Source organism: Solea solea, chromosome 4 (genome assembly GCF_958295425.1).
Source record: "Solea solea chromosome 4, fSolSol10.1, whole genome shotgun sequence".
In the NCBI taxonomy this organism is placed as follows: domain Eukaryota; kingdom Metazoa; phylum Chordata; class Actinopteri; order Pleuronectiformes; family Soleidae; genus Solea; species Solea solea.
Window position 1 is genome coordinate 21804395 of NC_081137.1, and position 21983 is coordinate 21826377.

Consider the following 21983-nt stretch of genomic DNA (forward strand, 5'->3'; position numbering starts at 1 on the left):
ACGTCGGTTAAAGAGAAAAGTACAATTGATGCCACTTTTTCACCTTTTTCCATTCAAAACATAGCATTTTAAACAAATCTATGCACAACTGTAAGGCTACAGCTACACACTGTATATTTGTTCTGTGTGATCCAAACTCCAGCTTCATCAAACAGCACGGGACGATTCTGAGGATGAAATATTTAATATCTTTCCCCTGGAAGCTCAAGCAGCAGTGAACGAGAAAAATATGAGTGTCACTGAGGGGAAAAAAGAAAAGGAGGAGGAGGGTGAAGGTCAATTAAGAGTCTGACAGAGAGAGAAATGAAGCTGAAGAGGCTGCAGCAGATACAGTCAAGAACTCAGAAGGAGGAGGAGGAGGAAAAAGAGGAGGAGGAGGAGGAGGGATACAAACTTCTGTGAGGGGAACTGAGATTTATGCGACCGTAAAACTGGGCTATTCCACGACCGCGGCCTCCGCTCCGCTCCTGCCCCGACTCTGACATTTACGCTGACAGTAAAACGGCAGCGCTTCTTCGCCGCCTCCGACTGTTTCCATTCCCACGTCCTGCCGTCGCACTCGCACACAGACACACACACAGACACACACACTCTCTCTCCTCCTCCCTCCGCAGTCACCCCTGCCTTACAATAACAGGGACACGGGGAGCGTGTTGAGTAAGGTTAAGTACATTATTGACTTTCTCAGCCGTGCTCCAGTCGCTCCCACCCCCCCCACCCCAAACCGCTTCCTCTTCTGTCTGGCTTCTACCTCATCATGCTGCCTGTGAGGAGATTGGTTAAGTACATCATTGACTTCCTGCAGGTAGGTATGTATGTCTGTCTGTCTGCACGCTTGAATCCATCACCTCGCCCATTAAACTCTGAGGCGACCCACTTAAACCACACGTGGGTTTCCTTTCCTTTTTTTTGTGTTTAACTCGTCCACTTGCTTCTCATTCCTTGCCACACGTAGGGAAATGTTAGCCGTATAAAATAAAAGTGTTTTCTTAATATCAACCTTCATGAAACACTGGCGGCTACAACTATGGAGTTATTTCTCATGATCAGTCGGGCTGGGAAATATCACGATACTTGGATGCCAATATATGAAATGAGATTTGTGTCAATATTTTCAAACAAAAATGAACCACAAAATCAAAATACACAAATAGCAAATAAAATATCATATATCGTACATTTTATTTGTTTGAAAATACACTTTTAGTTTGCAACGATCAGATTTTTGTTTGCTCCGACTTGCGCTCCCTCACTTTTTCCTTTGCACTGTGGTTTTTTGTTTGCGATTCTGACCATGGGCGGGGCTTAGGAAGCTGCCTGTTGATTGGCTACTGAGTTTTGGAGCAACAGCTTGGTGTCCGGAACTCCGACACAAATAATAAATAAAAGTATCTTGCATTTGTCAGATAATAAACGTTGGATACTTGCAATTATTTTTGTCGGATGTCGACAAAGAAAAACGTGGGGAACGAGTCCCAGACAGACAGCGACTCCAAGTCTGTGAATACTTCCAGTAGCCAATCAGCAGGCAGCTTCATAAGCCCCGCCCATGGTCAGATTCGCAAATAAAAAACCACACCGCAAAGGAAAAAGTGAGGAGCAAACAAAATTCCGATCGTTGCAAACTAAAAGTGTATTTTCAAACAAATAAAATACAATATTTTTGAACGATCGATATTTTATTTGCAATTTGTGACACTTTTGCTTCTTAAAAAGTATTGCAATTGAACAGCATCAATAACAGCAATGTTATTTTCTTAAGACAAAACCCACCAGTGAGACATTTATCTAAAGTGAATGGGACAATGGTACCTCACATGGACGGCACACTGTTTTTTAACTTAACTGCTAATAATAAAACAAACATCAAATCAAGCCAAGTCGAAAATAAACGTCCACTGAGCTACTGCTGTAAGAGAATATAATAAAATGCTGGGCCAACATAAATAGAGACACTCGGAACAGTTGATTCTTTGGAAGGAAATTATTTTTTCAACCATTCAGGACAATGCTTTTCATTAGTTAGCATCTTAAAGATACTATAAAAATATACGTGTTGTGAGTTTATCCGAGGTTAGTTTCTTCTCTGTGGCTGTGACGGTGAAACTTCACCTCTTTTCTCCTCCTGCAGTGTTTTGCAGCTTACATAACAAACTCAATTGTGCTCAAGGATGAGAAACCTGATTCACGGACTGACTGCACTTGTTGTTCAGGTGGTTGGACGAATAGGGAAAAAAAAGAACAGTATGAACTTATCACACTCTCACACACACACACACACACCCACACACACACACACACACACACACACACTCACACAAGTAATTCCAGGAAACTTGGTCACTGAGAACCTGCTTTATGAGCATCTTGTGGCCCAGATCACCAATAACACACGCAGAGATGACGTTACACTCGAGAGGCAACTCCGATCCGGCACAGAGAGTGAGATATATATATATATATATATATATATATATATATATATATATATATATATATATATATATATATATATATATATATATATATATATATATATATGTATATGTGTTCACACACACATATATATACAGAGAGAGAGAGATTATACAGTGTCCTGCTGACTCCCAGTAGATTTGACAAGGATCTCCCAGAGCAGCAACAGTCAGGCTTTGTCAGGTGCAACAAACCTCGTCTCTAAAGCCACAGACACCAGGTTACTATGTCACTGTGGGAAACACACAAACGCAAAACCAATAAAATCCACGGCAATGTTTCGCTTTTTTTATTAACATATATATATAAAAGAACTTAAGAAAAAACATTTAGTAAAAGCCAAACTTGGTGTTACAGGACATGAGGGACAATGAATGAATGTATACGATGACGCACACGCTGATCCACTCCTACCCCTTTTTTGAGAGGCAGGGTGGGAAAACTCATACAGTGGTTTATCTAGATAAATAAATAAATCAATAAATAAATAAATATTATCAGGTTCTCAATAGTGTTTCAATTTGGGGGGGGCATGAAATCATTTCTGTCCTCTGGGGGGGCACGACAGAAAATAATTGAGAACCACTGAGTTAGGTTCACTTAAAATGCTGTGGGTTATGTTGATTCATAACGGGGGGTGGAGGGGCTCAGTGGTTAAGACCGCCTGTGGTTAAGACCCTGTGTGCAAAGACTTCATGGTTGCAAGTTCAACTCCACCCCTGGCAGGTTGTACTCAAGAAGAAGTCGCTTCTGCTAAATGACATGTAACATGTAACCTGTAACATTCATCACTGCGCTCAGTAAAGACTCTCAGTGATTCTCTAACTTGGTTTTATTTTGTTTGTTTGTACGTTTTATTTGCACTTCTGGGCACTGCAGTTGTTCTTCAGTTATTCTGAAAGCACAGTGTGAGTAAAGCCCTACATGAAATCAGTTTGACACCTGAGGTGTCAAACTGATTTCATGGCACTTAACATCATGTTATAATGAAACTCCTCTTCCTTTAAACACAGCGCAGTGGCTGAGGCACAGCTGATATTTTATCAAGTAACAATAAATGTGTTTGTATCTATTGCATTATTAAATTAAATGAAATATATGTAAGCTTTGTTGGTGTTTTAATTACACTTTAGCGTCATAAATGTGTTTTTATTGTGACGTTTACATCGATACTTTGAAAGTCTGTGAAATATCATCATGAATATCTAAACTTTTTAATATCATGACAAAATATTGTGTTGTAATTTTAAGGTCATGTTGCCCACCTGCTACTTTTTCCCCACCTTTTTTGCAAACCGGGCCCCGCTTGACCAGAGTAGACGCTCATTGGCCCCCAGGTCGTTTGAGTTTAACGCTACTGCTCTCTACATTGTACGTTTGCTCTGATCGTGCAGTGAATTATGATGATTTTCTCTCTTTACTGCACTGTTGTCGTACGAACAGCTTAAATCTGCCACCAACACCTCCACGGCCTATTTTCTGTGCACATGTAAGGACAAACTTTGACTGATTGATTACATTTTCACTGGCTGGGGTTCAGTGTCTCAACTGTCATGGGGGCCTGAGCCTGTAATTATGAGCTGACAGAACAGTCTCTTCAACTTCTTGCCCACATTTCCACATGTGTGTGTGTGTGTGTGTAAGCGGTGAAGCACTGGTTTGGGGTAAAAGAATTGACGGTAATTGGAAATGTCATCGTCTCTCCTTAAAAATCCCTCCCTTTCTCTGGTGGAGCTACATCACCTCAGGCATCAGGCAGACTTACATCTCTGCAACTGCTCAGAACATTCTCAGGAGTTTATTTTCTCCATCTCTCCATCACTCCGCCTCACTTATTCCTCCCCCCCAACCTCCTTTTCCACCTGATCTCCTTTCTTTTCCACCTCCACTCAGCGCTCATGCTCAGTTTCCAGGTCAAACTGTAAGTCTCTGCATCATCAACCCCTGCAGTAAAGCAGAGCCCGGACATGAGAGATTGAGATGTTTCTTGTTCTCTCTCTTGAGAGATGAGGAGGGAAGTGGAAAAGATGCTCTAAAGTACAATTTAATCTAAATCCGGCAAACTAAATGTCAGGTTTGGAAACATCTTTACTTCCTGACGACAAAAGGAAAAGAGGAAAAAAAAGGACAGAGAGGATAGGAAGAGAACTATGGAATTAGATTTGTGAAAAAACGTATGAAGCAAACAATACTTTTTAAGAAGCAAATAAAATATCGATTTAATCATTGAAAAATATTGTATTTTATTGTTTGAACATACACTTGTTCTTTGTGCGGTGGTTTTTTGTTTGTGGTGTGAGGGAGCGCAAAGAAGAAGTGAGGGAGCGCAGAGAACAAATGAGGGAGCACAAAGAACAAATGAGGGAACGCAAAGAACAAATGAGGGAGCGCAAAGAAGAAGTGAGGGAGTGCAAATAACAAGTGAGGGAGCGCAAAGAACAAATGAGGGAGCGCAAAGAAGAAGTGAGGGAGTGCAAATAACAAGTGAGGGAGCGCAAAGAACAAATGAGGGAGCACAAAGAACAAATGAGGAGTACAAAGAACAAATGAGGGAGCGCAAACAACAAATGAGGGAGCGCAAACAACAAATGAGGGAGCGCAAACAACAAATGAGGGAGTGTAAACAACAAATGAGGAGTACAAAAACAAGTGAGGGAGCGCAAAGAACAAGTGTATTTACAAACAATAAAATACAATATTTTTGAATGATTAAATCGATATTTTATTTGCTTCCTAAAAAGTGTTAAAAGACTTACGTGTGGGTATTCCATTAGACATTTAAATTAAATGTATCCAATTAAGAAACTCCTGATCAATAATTGATTGAAAGCCTGAAGTTGGCGTTTAACACTTTATAAAAGTATACATTTAGTCGTGGACATGTTACAAGTACCGCTTCGGCGTGTCACAGACGTTGCAGTGTGATGATGATGATGATGATGATGAAGTCATAACTGTACCAGAACTGCTCCCCTCTGCACTTTGTCAGAGTGACGCAGGGCAATAGCTGGAGGCAACAGCAGCTGTCAGGGTTAATGAAAGCATGTTGTACAAATAAGAGAAGTCAATCAGACTAAATTAAACACGACCGTGTCGTAAATCTAATGCCGACATGTAAATAATACGTCTCCTGGCTTAACTACAGGAACTAATGAAGTTTTAGGGATTAACGTTGAGATGATTCATCAGTGAAAAAGTGTGACATAACATATGCATGTACAGAATATACGATCTGTAAGTACAGGAGCAGCACGAGGACATAAACCACCTTTAATGTGAAGCTTCCTACATCCTGCTGTAAACACCGTGTAATATTAAACCCCAGCAGCTTTGATTATGAGCCCATTCATTTAAATAATAATAAGCGAGTAGTGCAAGTGTTGACTCTGTGCATTCGAGCACAAAGTGATTCAACAGAATGTATATCTCCTTAATAATTTAATAAAGAAAAAGTAATAGTGCAAGTATAAGGATGTTTAATGGGGGGGGGGGGGGGGCTCGGTCAGGAAGACGCCAGAACTTCCTGTCAGCCTTCCTGTCAACGTAAACAATCTGCACGTCAACAAAAACACAAGCTACAATTCATTAAGAGCTCTCCAAATGGGCGTTTTATGTTGCACTGATGTCCACAAATAATAAACTGACCACTAACGTCTAACATAAATTTAAAAACATAAACATTAATTCCATTAATAAGAATCTAATGATTGCACAAACGCGTCATTCAGGTTTTTCAGTTTTATTCACTTCTCTCTCTGTTTCTGTCTATAACTTTGCCACCTGTCTGTCTGTCTGTCTGACGCCTGGACTCTTCATGTTTGTGTCTGTATAACCATCTGTCTGTGGATGACAGTGCATTTACACTAATGTGGGTCAGTGTCTCTTCACGGCACTCTGCAGCACTTAATGTCAGCGTACAACAACGGTTGCCACGAGATCTATTATTAAGAGACAGTAGCTTGCAGAGGCCCAAATGCACGCACACACACGCGCACACACACACACACACACACACACACACACACACACACACACACAAACGCCGCACTCTCTTGGGGTGAGTAGGCAGTCTGGCTGTCAGGAAAAGCAGACGGGTCCATCAACAATAAACAAAATAAATCAAGTAACTGCTGGAACCGGACAGACACACACACACAATATATCCAATCCAATCCAACTTTATTTATAAAGCACTTTAAAAAAACAACAACAGCTGAAACAAAGTGCTGTGTATATACATTAGTGTTTTCTGTATTAAGTACAACAAATACTTTAGACGGGAGATGATAAGTGCAGATGATTAAGTTGATCTGTGGCTGCGACATGTTTGTACACACACACACACACACACACACACAAAGACAGAGAGAGAGACAGAGAGAGTGAGACTGGTGCTTAGCGCTCCTCGTGGAGCCAGAGGTCAGTCAGTTTGATAAAGAATCCTTGCATATAAATTGCTTCATAACAAGCCATCTCTCAGAGGCTGTGTGTGTGTGTGTGTGTGTGTGTGTGTGTGTGTGTGTGTGTGTGTGTGTGTGTGTTTTCTGGAACATAAACACTGAGCTTGTCAGGACCAGTCGTCTATCCCAGCAGACCTAACCTGGTACTAATGAGGCAGAACCTCGTTTCTTTGGATCTGGTTAAGGGCATATTATTATTATTATTATTATTATTATTATTATAATAAATTGTGGTAAGGTTAAAGGTCAGGGTTAGGCATTAACTGGTTGTGGAGGTTCAGGGTGGTTCGGGATAATGTGCTTTGTTTTAGACTGTTTGATCAATGCAGTGTACTGAAAAGAATAGCTGTGCAAACCTGTGTGTGTGTGTGTGTGTGTGTGTGTGTGTGTGTGATGTTAATGTGCACATATAAGGAAAGCAACAACAAGGTAGAGGGTATGAAAGAGGCAGGGAACACTGCACCACAGGGACACACAAGTCAGAGTCTATTTTCACTCTTTCCTTCACTTTCCTCCTACACACACACACACACACACACACACGTGCACGCACGCACGCGCACGCGCACACAGACAGCTATTTTTGGACGAAGTCGCGAGAGAGAAAGTAAGGCAAAAAGAGAAAGGTTTGCACAGACATATTTGACAGGTGAGGGGGGGGGAGGAGACCAAAGAAACAAATCAAAAGCATTCATAAAGTGAGGTTGAAAGACCAGCGAGAGAGGGGGGAGAGAGATGGATGGACAGAGGGGGAGATGTGAAGACACAGGGAAACTATTATGAATGAGTTGAAAGAATAGAAATGTCACCGTGTGGGCGCTTATTTGAATCCGTGTCGAGCACTCTGTCATGTCACGTATCGTGTAATTCATATTTCAACTTCCAACACACACACACACAGTTAAGGTAAATGTTGAGAGGGGGGAAAAAGAACTATTTGACACATTTTAATGAGGTTTTTTTACAGGTGTTTGTGGTGAATGAATGAGTCCATGATCAAAGAGCAAGACAAACAGACTCACAAACAGTTTCCATCACCGGTTGCAATGCTGCATATATGCTTACGTACATTAATTACATCTATTTTCATCACTTTATCATTCTTTCACCCTTCCATACATCCAGCACATCCCCGGTTTATGTTTTCATAGTTCGGGACACATGTGTGACTGTCTTTCTTATATTTATCTTTTATTTTCTTACTTTCTATATTTTGTAAACGTTTGCACTGGAAAACCTGCACTTTTAATTTGTCTCAAATCTGGATTACTGCGTGTGAAAATAATCTGTGCATGGCTCCGTCAGTCCACTGAACATACAGACACTCATGGTCCTCAGAGGATCAATCGTACTGACACATGACTCACCATGACTTTCTGTAGCTATGCTGGATTAACTGGCCTTTAGGATGAAGAGTATTCCCAAAGGCAGCCTGTGACACACACACACACACACACACATCCTGACTAACTGGAAGGCACAGTGCCACTTAAGAGCAGTCATGAGTCACTCGCTGATGCTGATATCACCACTGCCATTCCCATCAGCCCTCTCCCCTGTGGTACACTCCCCCTCCTTCCCCCCCCCCCTGTCCCTTGTTTGCTCGTGGGAGCAAAGCTCCTCCTTTAAGTGAGGAAAGCAAATAAGCGACTAAAAAAACGTTATAGCAGCAACCGTGACCACTATAAATAAAGTGTATAGTGTGTGGAAACAGTAGAGCTGAAACAATTAATCGATTACTAAATTAATTAAGAACTATTTTGATAATCGATTCATCGGTTTGAAGCTTTTTTCATGATTAAAACAAGATTTCTGATCGTTTAAGCTTCTTAAATGTGAATATTTTCTTCATTTCTTTGCTCCGGATAACAAAGAAATCATTAAAAGTGAATCATTTTGGTTTGTGGACAAAAGAAGACATTTGCGAACGTCATCATTTCCAGGTTTGCCGAACGCCGATCAACAATTTTTAAGGTTTTCTGATATTTTATGGACCAAACGATTAATCGATTATGAAAATAATCATTAGTTGCAGCTCAATATGCAATATTATTCTATACTATGGTGTTAAGCTACTTAAAATCAGCAAATATTCCAAAAAAAACAATATACATCAAGATGAAACCGACAAGATATCAGACACACGGTTAGTAAAAAGCTCCTCATCGGTTATTCACACACACGCACACACACACACACGCGTACACGCACACACACACACTTATGCACATCGACCACGGAGGCGTCAGGCCAGATTGACGAGCTACAGAAATCAAATAGATTTTCTTTATCACCTTGCCGACTCCAACCACCAGAACATTAACACAATATTTATTGACAGTGTCACTGCCTCTGCTGCTGCTGCTGCCGCTGCATTATGGGAGCTGGAATGAGAGAGAGAGAGAGAGAGAGAGGGGAAGAAGAGATGAATAAGAAAGGGAAAGAAAGAAGAGAGAGTGAGGCCCAAATTATTTTCTAACTAGACCTCCTGCTCCTGGAAACTGCTGACAAACAACGGAGGAGGTGAGTCGCAGCCAAAGAGGCTTGGGCCTCCACCAAAAGCCCAGGAGGAGAGAGAGAGAAAGAGGGATAAAACAGAGGAGGACAGGTGGGAGGAGTGAGGGAGAGAGGATTGATCCATCGCTCCCGTTCATGCAGCCATCAGGAGTTCATTAGCTCCTGGAAGCGAGTGAAGGAGGGATGAGAAAGGACATCACAACATCTCCTCCTCTCCTTGACATCATGTCCCTGCTGGCTTCACCTTTGTGTTCGTCTCGGTTTCACCTCCTCCCTCCCTCCCCCCCGCATCCCTCGTTGACCTCCCCCTACACTTTATCACCATTTTCTATTTCTGTCCACACGAAACCCGTCTCTTTAAAACAGTTTTCCAGGTCTTAAAACTCAGCGAAAACATAAAAAAACACTAAAGAAAGAAGTGTAAGTGCACCTCGGCTCTGCCTGAGTCTCTTCCTTCTAATTATTTTTCATACATTTGATGTTTTTTTTATATATATAAGCACAAACCAAATGCTTGGAGAACGGCTCGGTGAATAAGCAGCATATTTCAAACGTGCATCACCAGGTGCTCAAACAGCAGAGGAGAGGCGGACATATTGTTTCTGTCTGTTGTTTACTCGCCGTTTCTCCCTCTCTTTCCCCCGTCCATCAGTGTGCTTACGATCACACAGACAGGAGTCAGAGAGGAGGAGGAGGAGGAGGGAATATGAGAGCGTATGTGATGAAGAGCAACTCCTTTTACAACACTTTGAGCTAAAAACGTCGTATTCTTGTGTTGTACTGAGAACATTGAGAAAATTGTGTAAAATACTGTAAATATGTAAATATTTGGTGCCAGTTAAACTATAAATAGGTTTCAAACACATTTGGAAACCATTGTTATGAAATGAGAGTAATCAAACAGCGAAAAGAGGGTTAATAAAAATAACTTGATTGACAGCTGGTGTCGTCCAATAGGAGAATTAACATCTTTTTTTTCATACATAAGTGGATATAAAATATCTTTACTCTGCAAAATAAATAAGCATCCACAAAATAACAGCTGTAGGGGGCGCTAGCATAGAGGTCAAGGAGGCAGCAGCTTTTTTAACCTACTAATTGGTCGATATCCGATAATAGTTTTCAAAGTCAATATTGGCCGTGCATCCCTATAGTCTCTAATTATTATGCTAAGAAAAATGCATTATCCAAATATACTTATATACAGTGGTCTCTCATCTGCTCCAGAAACAGAGACGTTTGTATTAAAGAGCGCAGTTAACCAAAATCTCAACAATCCACAATCAACTGCGACCAAGAACCTTATACAATTAACTTACTTTGGATTTCACCTCGTTTTTCAGTCTAATAAATAATAAAATCCCTGCTCTCACACTTAACTACTGTTATTACTGGCTTCATTTCATGTGCACAGTTTACTTCTGATATGTCGTAGTATGGACGTAGCTTTAGCTTTAGGGCAAAAATACCTGCATTTATACGTAAACAATACTTTCACAACACTGAGAACTATGTATCATTCATTTAAAGACGAAAAACAACCTGCTCCATAGTCAGGTGAGCAATGAAGCACAGGCCAATTAGAGTTGTTTGTGAAATAAGTGAAGCATCTTTGTTTCCGGTTATTTGTGTACAGACTTTTACAAGGATCCTGAACAAGGCTGAGTCACGATGGAACAGTAAATAAAATTAAAATGCACCCACCCCCGGAAAATTTAAGTTTGACGTCATCTCTGACCACACACACACACACGCACACACACACTCAATAACCCAATAATGAGATTCTAGGCCACAGTCGGGTCAAACAATGACAGCACACAAACAGACTAATGCATTAATCCACTATGATTGGTTTTATGTTGCAAAAGAGGACAAAACCTGCACAAGGGGAAACCAACAACGACCCTCAGGCGTCTTCAGAGTCACAACAAACGTCAAAATGAGCCAATGCGAAACTCGGTATCGGTCTGAATATTGGAAAAAGAACCAATAAACCATAATATGCTTTACTAAACACAGGCAATTTGTCCTACTACAACCGTCATGTGACGAGGATGTGACTGACGGCTGCAAATGTTTGTTTTTTGTTGTTTTGTTTTATACTGTAACCAGGTGGTAAATACATCAGCACATGTGTTCTATTAAATGCAAAGTTAAATGTTAAAAAAGAGTCATCATCAGGTTAGTGTTGCTTTATTATCTGATAGATAACGGATCCGGATCCGTGCTCCGTGTTTTCCCTTCACAAACAAACCGTTTCTGCCATGTCACACATTCAAACTACTTTTCTTCTCCGTTCAGACGCTCCGGTTTGAACTTCGTCTAAAGGTCGTCGTGACCATGTCAACACGCCTAGGCGGTGCACGGAATTGTTGCCACCATGCGATTGACTGATTAAATATTTGCATTAAAGGTGCAGTTGAACAGGTGTCATTTCTGCTATTGTAGCACATTGTCACATACTGATCCTGTGAGTCTATTATAGATGATTAACTCTATTAGAACATTTCTGCTTGTTCCGTCTCTCTGTAAAAATCTTTACGCCATTAAATCATCAGAATCAAAATCAGAAATCCAATTTCAAAGCATGGAAGATGAAAAAATACTCGTCAGCTAGAACTAATACCCCTGTGGCAGGCATGCTGGTTAGTGAGTGAGTTAGTAGAGCAGAACACGTCAGAGAATTAGTCACATGACAGTAACATTACAGTAGCCACAGGTCTTTTCAAGGACTCACATTGACTTCCATTTGTTTGAACAGCCTGTTAATCCCTAACATTAACCATAACCAGTTAATGCCTAAACCTAAACCTGACCACAATTCAAATTTTAGTAAACAAGATAACAATATGTATCGTGATAGATTCTTCCGCGATGTCAATACAAAAAACATACAATAAAGTCACTCAACTTCATTAGAAAACAAACAATAAACAAATAAAGAAAGAAAGCGCTAGAAAATAGACTAAGCAGGTTTGGTGGCGTGAACGATCTCAGTCCCTCAATCGTAACCAAGTGGCAACCATGCGGCAACCTGTGGAGTGGCCTGAGCCTCTGGAGTCAAACAGCCAATCACTGAACAGTCACTCTTCCTCCGACAACAACAACAACAACAACAACAACAACAACAACAACAGGTACCTCGCCACCAGTATGGCTGTTTTTTTGGTTACTTTATGTCCAACCAGAGTCAGACCAATGCACGATGATGCACCTGTGCACCAAGAGCAGAAATACAACAATTACTACTAATTCTACCATCTTCCTCACTCACACCCTTTGGATTACACGCGTTCCACAGCACGGCCATCACGACATCATCTGCCGCCACATGTGGAGATACACAGAGAAAGAATGGAGACGTTACAAAGACATAACCAAGAACTTGATCAATAATTATCGACATCCGTCAATAAGAACTAGTTATATCACGATGTGTCTTCCAGCCATATCACCCAGCCCTCAAACACGAACTCAAATGACCTGGGGACCAGTGAGTGTCTCGTCTTGTCAAGAGGACAAAAACCACAACTGTTCAGTCGCTTAAAATTAGACACACAATAGATATTCAGAATAATAGGTCACAAACTTTCAAAGTAAAAGGTGTGTTGTTTTGATACGGAACAACGTCTACTTCACAATAAAAACACATGTATGATGCAAAGTAAACCTTAATTATTAAAAAAATCTATTAATAATTGTAATTAAAACATCAAACAAGCATATATATAAGTGTCATTTAATGTTGCATAAGCTCAGTGTTTATGGCAAAATAACACACACACACACACACACACACGTAAGCCCTTCAGCTCAGCTGCTTCTTATGTGACATGCACTCATGAGTCACTCACACATGTTTGCCCTGCAGTCTTCTCTGCAACGACTGTAAAAACATGTACAGGCACATGGAGGGACATGTGTGTGTGTGTGTGAGGGTACAGTAAATGTGACGTCAGTGGACCATTCATGATCCTCCTCTTCCTCCTCCTCTGCCTCGTCACTACGTAGCTGCTATAATGCCATACACTGCACCACGTGGGGGTCCTTACCCCCTTTTCCAACCAATCAGAGTGCAGCACTTAATGCAGCAGACAAACACACACACACGCACATACTACACCACACCCCGCCCCCCCACACGTGTGCTTATGTACACATGTGAGACTTAAGAGCCTCCGTCTGCGACTCTGCGTGCTTGTTTTTCACATGACACGTGTGGACACACACACACACATTCCTACCCGTGTGTGTGTGTGTGTGTGTTCACATGACGATGAAGGGGGGAAAAGGGGGAAAGATGGAGGGATGGATGAGGGAAAAGGAGAGTATAGAACGTGGACAACAGAGCTGAGCGAATGCAGAAAAATGAAAAACAGCAACCTTTGCCTGATCGTTGTAAACAACCACTGTCTCCAGGCGAGAGAGGAGAAGGGAGAGCCAGGAGGGAGGGAGGGGGAGAGAGAGAGAGAGAGAGAGAGAGAGAGAGAGAGAGAGAGATAATGAGAATGAGTGAAAACGAGATGGCACTGCATCAGGAAAGATATGAAAGACAGAGAGACAGAGGGGGATAGAGGGATTGAGACGGAGCTGTTATGCCCCCACACACCATGACTCATCTCCGGTTTCATACCCAGCAGGAGGAGGCTTGTGTGTGTGTGTGTGTGTGTGTGTGTGTGTGTGTGTGTAAGAGTTTGGAGAGAGAGTGAGTGTGAGGAGGAATGATGCATACATCTTTATTTAAATCTGCTGTTTACAGTGTGTAAGAGCCACACTGAGAGTTATTGGTTTGTGTGCAAATGTCAAGCTTTTGTGTGCGTGTGTTTCGTGTGTGTGTGTGTGTGTGTGTGTGTGTGTGTGTGTGTGTGTAGAGAGAGGCTGTGCTGTCACAACCGGGAACATTTAACAAGCCCCCAGATGATTCCTGCTTAATTGATTCAAGACTAGAGCATGATGTTCACTCTCACAGGCCTCGTGCAGGAGAAAGAAGAAAAACCAACGCATGTGTAAAAAAACTAAAAAACTGGATGAACCTCACTCTCTTCTAAACGATCGGCACTAATAAGCAAACACCACGTCATCATGCGTGGATGTTCTCCAGGCAATTATAACGAGGAGGTATAGCCACCGCCAACGCCGCTGCTGCACATCACATCCCCCCCGGAGGCAAATGCCCCACTTACACCCCATTAATCCTGCTCACATCTGACTCCCACCAGCAGCAGCATCATCAGCAGCATCAGCAGCAGCAGCAGCATCAGCACCATGAGAAGCACCTGCATCCACATGTGACGTCACTGTGTTGTTGTTGTTGTTGTTTGCAGTGCAACGATGTAACATCAGCCACACACACACACACACACACACACACACACACCCCTCACTTACTCACTAGCTCACTCACTCACTCCTACCTCAACCCAGGAATACAGATAGTGCTGTGGCTTAGATGAGGTAAACAACACACACACGCACACGCACTTCTTATAAAACCAGCTAGATCTGCACAGCACAAGGAGGAGGAGTGAGGGGGGTGAAGGAGGCAGTGAGGAGTTGCTGTAATTCGTTGATGTGTGTGTGGCTGCGTGCTCAGCCTTCCTAAACCTACTACACACACACACACACACACAAACACACACACACACACACACACACCTTTTTTATTTTTTTTATTAACGAGAGGAGAAGGAAGCTGCAAATAATCCAGAGAGTGAGAGGTTGGTGCCACCACCCTTCATCCCTTCACCACCTGGGACCTACACCTACAACGTCACATCATCCACTGCCAGCTGTACTGTACACATGTGTGTGTATTCTTGTATGTGTATCTTTGTGAGGACCAATACCTAAGTAGATATCTAAGGAAGTGAGGACATTTTGTGGTTTTAGAGTTAAGGGTTAGGGTTAGGGGTTTAGAAACTTAGCTGTGATGGTTAAGGGTAAGGTAAGGGGTTCTAGGGGATGCATTATGTCAGTGAGTGTCCTCACTATAATGCTATACAAACACGTGTGTGTTTTCAAATAACACTTACATTCCTCACTCACCACAAAAAAATGAGCTTATTTGTTGCAGTTACGCACAAAAACAAACATATACGCACATATATAAATATGCACTTCTTGGACACTCCCCCAACTGCCCTGTTCACTCACTCGATTCCCACAGGAGGCGCGTTCATGCTACGTTCGCAGCACAACATGGCCAAGTTTACCCGGTTAATTTCACCCCAGTGTGCGCGTGCACATGCAGGCTGCACACGGCACAACAAAACATATATACGCACACACACACACACATACATACATACAAAATCAACGCATTGCCCCATCTCTGTGTGCGGGAGGCAACACTGTAACAGCCGCTGTAAAAGTGCGTGCCAGGCTCAGGCTGCTGTTAGCCTAGCACTGATGTAGCACTTCTGCGTGTGCAAACACTCCCACTTTTTTTCCCCCCACATTTCCCAACCCCGCACCTCCACACACACACACACACACACACACACACAGCGGCATCGCTCCCTTACCTTGGTGGCACGGTCCGCCTCGGGTGCGGAGACGGCGCAGTTCAGGGTCTCATTCCACGCACATGTACATGTAGTTTCCCCCAGTGGCTCAGCGTAGCTCCGCTCTGTTTCACCCCCCACCCCCCCAACCCCAAACTTCCCCCCCCACACTCGGTGCCCTCAGTGGCAGGCTGTTAGCACGGCTGCTCCTCGGTGTGCGTCCACGCTGGGTGACAGTCAGGACCCGTCCCCTCCCTTCGCTCCACTTCCCGTTCACGGTGCGCGTTGACAGCGCGGCGTCCAAAGCGAAATCGAAATAAAATCCAACATCCAGGGGCCCCCCCACACCGCCACCGCCCCCCACTCCTCAGAAACAAAGTGTCACAGTAAAGTTGGAGCCTTGAACACAAACACGCGCAGTGTAAAGTGTTTGACGCTGCTGCTCAGCGTGTGCGCACAGCTGCGCCGCTGCGCTCACAGTGAAGCATGTCGCATTTCTGCAAAAGCAGCTCCAAAGCTGCTGCTGCTGGTGGTGGTGGTGTCAAAACCCCGACGACTGTGTTTTCCTCTCCGGTGCCAGCGGTACAGGAGGAGGGGACGGAGAGGAGAGCAAGAGGAGGAAGAGAAGGAGGAGGAGGAGGGTAAAAAATGGAGAGGAGGGAAAAAAAGAAAAGGATGCTTTATTTATTTCCAAACGATGAGTCAGTAAAGATCGCAATCCACTTTCGAAAACGTCCCTCCTTTAAAAAATAAAACACCTCTTCTCGTCTTCACTGCGCTGTGGACAGTGGACGTGCACGCTGATCCGCCGCTGATCCACTACTGCTGCTGCTGCTGCTGCTGCACAGGCGGGTCCTGTCTTCAAACCTCTCCTCCCACCTCCACACACAAAAAAAACAACAGACTACACAAGAGTCCACCACAAAAAATCAGCTTTTATCATCAGCTTGAAAACTCTTTTGGCGCCATATTTATGGCGTACTTTCAATTCACTGCTACCGCAGGCTGCACTTCCTACACGGGCCAAACGCAGGAGGAGTGCGCCGCGCAGAGGCCGCGCAAGAGATTGAACCTCCTCCACCTGCAGCCGCTGCTGCTGCTGCTGCTGCTCGGTCACTGATACGGTGTGAGGGCAGAAGAAGAAGAACCTGAATTAAATATATAGCAGAGCAACAATGAGATAATGTTGCGGTAAATGAAGTAGTGGAATAAATATGTTTGTTTTGATTCAAATCTGAGCCATTTGTTTATTATAATAATCATAATAACTGATAACATCATTCAAACGCAAAGAAAATGTTATAAAATCGCAACATCTGTTTAGGTAACAACAAATCTGGTGACAAATATAACTGAATAAGTACTTAAAGCATTTAAACCATCAATTGTCGGTGTCTTTTATGTTTGTTTGGGAGTTGTGTTCAGTGGATTGTGTTCATCAGAGGTGGAGAGTCCTGAAATATTCTACTCAAGTAAAAGTAGAATTTTGATCACATTTTAGTATCAAAATAACAAGTAGCTTGTTTAAAATGTACCTAGAGTAAAAGTGTTACTCTTTTAACAAGGTTCTTTCTTGTGTCATGCAAAAAGGACAAGGGAACACAGATCTCACATGAATTGTTTTGAATTAAAGGCAAAACTTTACAAATTAAAGTGCTGACAAAATAAAATATCTAAACACATAATGTGTCAGTCAACAGGTCAAAGATCACAAATGCTTTAACTTTCTCACTCACATTCACCTGTCCTCGTCATTCACCTGTCCTCATCATTCACCTGTCCTCGTCATTCACCTGTCCTGATCATTTACCTGTCCTCATCATCAATTCACCTATCCTCCTCATTCAACTGTCCTCACCATTCATTCACCTGTCCTCGTCATCAATTCACCTATCCTCCTCATTCACCTGTCCTCATCACTCACCTGTTCTCATCACTCACCTGTCCTCATCATTCGCCTGTCCCTATCACTCACCTGTCCTCATCACTCACCTGTCCTCATCATTCACCTGTCCTCATCATTCACCTGTCCTTATCACTCACCTGTCCTCATCACTCACCTGTCCTCATCACTCACCTGTCCTCATCATTCACCTGTCCTCATCACTCACCTGTCCTCCTCATTCACCTGTCCTCATCACTCACCTGTCCTCATCACTCACCTGTCCTCGTCATTCACTGCCAAAGTTTAAATATTACTTTAAAAAGTACACAAATAAACTTACTCAATTACAATAACGTGAGTAAATGTAATTCATTACTTTCCACCTCTGGCAGTGACAGGCGGAAGAATGATCTTCACTCAACTTAAATGTGTGGTGAATATGAACGAATGAGACGATTCCACTCACATCAAACCCACTCAGGTGCACAATTGCTCATATCAGCTGTATCACACTGGGGATGGCTGGGGCGGTGCTGGGCTGGTGCTGGTGCTGGTGCTGGTGTTTTGCACAAAGTGAAATGAGGCAGTGAAGGACACAGAGGAGGAATTTCATGGCAGGCGTTCAAATGCAACAGCAGTGTCCCACAGTTTGTCCTCCCCCCTCCACATAATGCAGGTACACAGGCGTGTGTGCGAGTCTCCTGAGGAAACAGCCTGTGACCCTCTCCACCGCTGCTCTTAATGTGCACTATTGCAAATTCCTGGCTGATGAGATGCACACACATTGTTTGTTAAGGAGGTATAAGCTCACCCTCCCCTCACCAATCTGGGTCAAATAATAGTGGGGTTTGTACAGTGTGTGTTTAGTTTTTTTTTATCTGCCGGCTGCACCAGATGGGGTAGAGTGAAGAAGACTCATTAAATCATTAGACACATCAATTGAGAGCGATGAGTATGAGCGGCTAATGTGTCCTCTCCTGCTGTGTGGGACAATAACGTTGTCACCAGCCTTTAGGTCAAGGAAAGTTTAAGGAGACGCGGTTTACGGCAAGATTACATGAGGTTTTCTGTCTGTAAAATATAATTTAAATAAAAAATTATATCTTTACAGGACCATTTATGCCAAACTTCAAGCAAAGATATGTGGATATGTGGATTCACAGCCTCAAATATTAGGCATTGTAAAGATTTGCCATAAAACAGGAAGTTCCCTATGCATTATTATAACACAAATGTAACTATTTTTATATGTCCATTTACATAATTCTTTGTATACTTAGTTTTTAAAGGTAGTGAATCTCAGTTATTGTCTCTGCTTGGTTGGAGGAGCTGTAACCAAAGCTATTTCCCTCAGGGATTCATAAAGTACTATAAACAACAACGGCAACAAGATCCTAAAGAGGCAACAAAATAACCAGTGGAGTGAATGTTCTGCAGGGATTAGACACACAAACTCAGATACTGTATCATGGTTACGCCGTCCATGTCACCAGCGACTGTAGGCCAACACATACTGTATGTAAACAATCCAACAATGCAGGTCAGTATTCAGGACGTAGAATCGCTGGCAGGTCCTTTCTGCTCCAGCGCTCCTTACATGTCAAGTGCACTCGTTTTTAATTAGTTTGGCTCCCAGGACGACGGACTACATTTATCACGTAGGTCATGAGCCTAAAATTTGTAAGCACCCTTCCGTTGTAGGGTAATAAAAGTCACAGCAATGTCAAGATAGACTTATTATAATAATAATGCTGCTCAAAACAAGTGTCTTATTCTCACTGCCTGAATGAATAATCAACAGAGGAACTTGGGATTATAAAAAATTAATAAAATAAACATTTTAAAAATATAAAATTTGACATGAAAGTCACTTCCTTCCAAGAAAATAAAAGCCCTACACTGCTCTTTACTGTCTTTCTGTCAAGTTATAAGAATAAAAGATTTTTACCTTTATTTAACCAGCTAAGTCAGTTGAGAAGCACCAACCTGGGCAAGAGATTATATATTATAGAGATTATAGATATTAGACAACTCACAACAGTCAGGTGTTGAATAAAAATGGTTAAAAGCAGGTGCAACAAAGTGTTGCCCTCACTAAATCCTAAAAGAAGAAAGTGGAAATGAATGAATGAACTGAGTTACAGCAGAAAACTGAATGACGAGCACGACTGGTGTTATGGATATCGAGAAATGAGCCAATGTGCATTGATTTTGGAAATCTGTCAATCAAAGCACATTTCCCCTGCAGCCATACACAGTCTCCATTCAGAATAGAATAGAATAAAAATGATGAACAGAGGTAAAAAGAGAGAGAGACACTTGACAGGGCGGCGCCTCAAAGCCTCTCTCATTAACAGTCCTTCAGGACTGGCTTTGAAAGAAAGGGCTACCTGTTGTCTGTGTGTTTCCCAATTATAGTTTTCTCCCGAGTCAGCATACATTAGGTGACTCATCAAGAAACGGCAGTCTGCCAGAGTCGACTGGAACACGGTGTATTATTTCAGCATCAGTGTATAATTCAGACGGAGTGAGAGAGCGAGAGAGAAGAAGCCATAAACTTAATGGGTTAGTTCACTCAATAAAGTGGTGACTTGTGTGACTTGGAGGCCGACCAAAATATAAAACACTCAGGGAGAGACGATGATGGAGGGTTTTCTGGGGGAATTTGAGAGGAGGAGGAGGAGGAGGAGGAGGAGGAGGTGAAAGTGCATTTTTATGAGTGCGTGTGTTCTTGTGTGTGTGTGTTTCTGCTGGGACGGACTCATGAGGAAAGAAGAATGTCTGAGGCATGAACATTTTACATTTCAGGGGCCACACCTCTGAGAGAAGCTGGCTTTGGTTTAGCAGGTGTGTGTGTGTCTGTGTTTGTGTGTGTGTCTGTGTTTGTGTGTGTGTGTGTGTGTGTGTGTGTGTGAGAGAGAGAGAGAGTATGGGTATCTTTGTGAGGACCAAAAAACTTAAACCACATAAATACCTAACAGAGTGAAAGTGAGGACCCCTCAAAAAGGGTTCAGGCTTGGTTTTAGTGTTAGAATTGGGTTTAGGTTAAAGGTCAAAGGTTAGGGTCAGGCATTTAGTTGTAGGGTATAAAGGCAGAGGTGGAAAGAGTACTGAAATATTCTACTCGAGTAAAAGTACCACAATTTTGATAGGTACCGGTCTAAAAATGGACTCAAGTTAAAGTAAAAAAAAGTAGCTTGTTAAAAATTAACTGTGTTGACAAAATAAAATATGTAATATATCTATATATCTCCGACTTGAACTGTGACTGTAGTCATAACAACATCACAGATATTATCTACGGTAGGAAGCCCGTGACCAAGTGGAAAGGGAACTTGGCTTGTAACCGGAAGGTTGCCGGTTCAAATCCCCACCTGGCCAAAAAGGGCTGGGGTACCCCTGAGGCAAGGTACCCAACTCCCAATGCTCCCGGGCGCTACTCAGTACCCCATCCTAATTCTAGGATGGGTCCCTAAGGGGATTAATAAAAAATTAAAACTTTAATTCTAGACAATCAAACGTGACGATTAAACCTTAAAAAGGCTTGACAGAGTCTCCCTCTTATGGAGGAGGATAAATGACATAATAATAAATAAAAGAAATAAAGCATGAATTAATAAATAAAAAAAAGAATAAAGAAACAATAATAGTAATAATAATGATAAATTAATAAATGCACAAATAAATTTCAATGTGTTTTTTAATGGTAATGGTTTTAATTATTTTATTTTATTTTATTTTATTTTATTTTATTTTATTTTATTTTATTTTATTTTATTTTATTTTATTTTATTTTATTTTATTTTATTTTATTATTTATTTTATTTTGGCCCTGCGATGGACTGGCAAACTGTCCAGGGTGTACCCCGCCTATCGCCCTATGTCAGCTGAGATTGGCACAGCCCCCCCCCCCCGGTGGAGGATAAAGCGGTAGATGATGGATGGATGGATGGATTTATTTTATTAATTTACTTATTTATGTATTATTTCTTCATTCATTCTTTATTCTTTCTTTTATTCATTATTATTTTGTCATTTATCGCCCTCCATATGATCTGCCCCAGTCTTATTTTGTCTTATTTTGTGTCTTTGCAGCCTCCAACTCTCAGGCACTGAGCATCAATGTCATCAAAGTCAGTC

At 42.1% G+C, this 21983-nt stretch overlaps 1 protein-coding gene across 3 annotated transcripts in view; it reads right to left on the bottom strand.

Annotated features, from left to right (window-relative positions):
• jade2 (jade family PHD finger 2) overlaps positions 1-16076 on the bottom strand; it is a 136652-nt gene extending 120576 nt beyond the window's left edge. For all 3 annotated transcript variants that reach the window (XM_058626977.1, XM_058626976.1, XM_058626973.1), the window contains exon 1: positions 15980-16076. The gene's annotated coding sequence lies outside the window, so the exon portion shown is untranslated. The remainder of the gene's footprint in view (positions 1-15979) is intronic.
• Positions 16077-21983: the final 5907 nt, after the last annotated feature.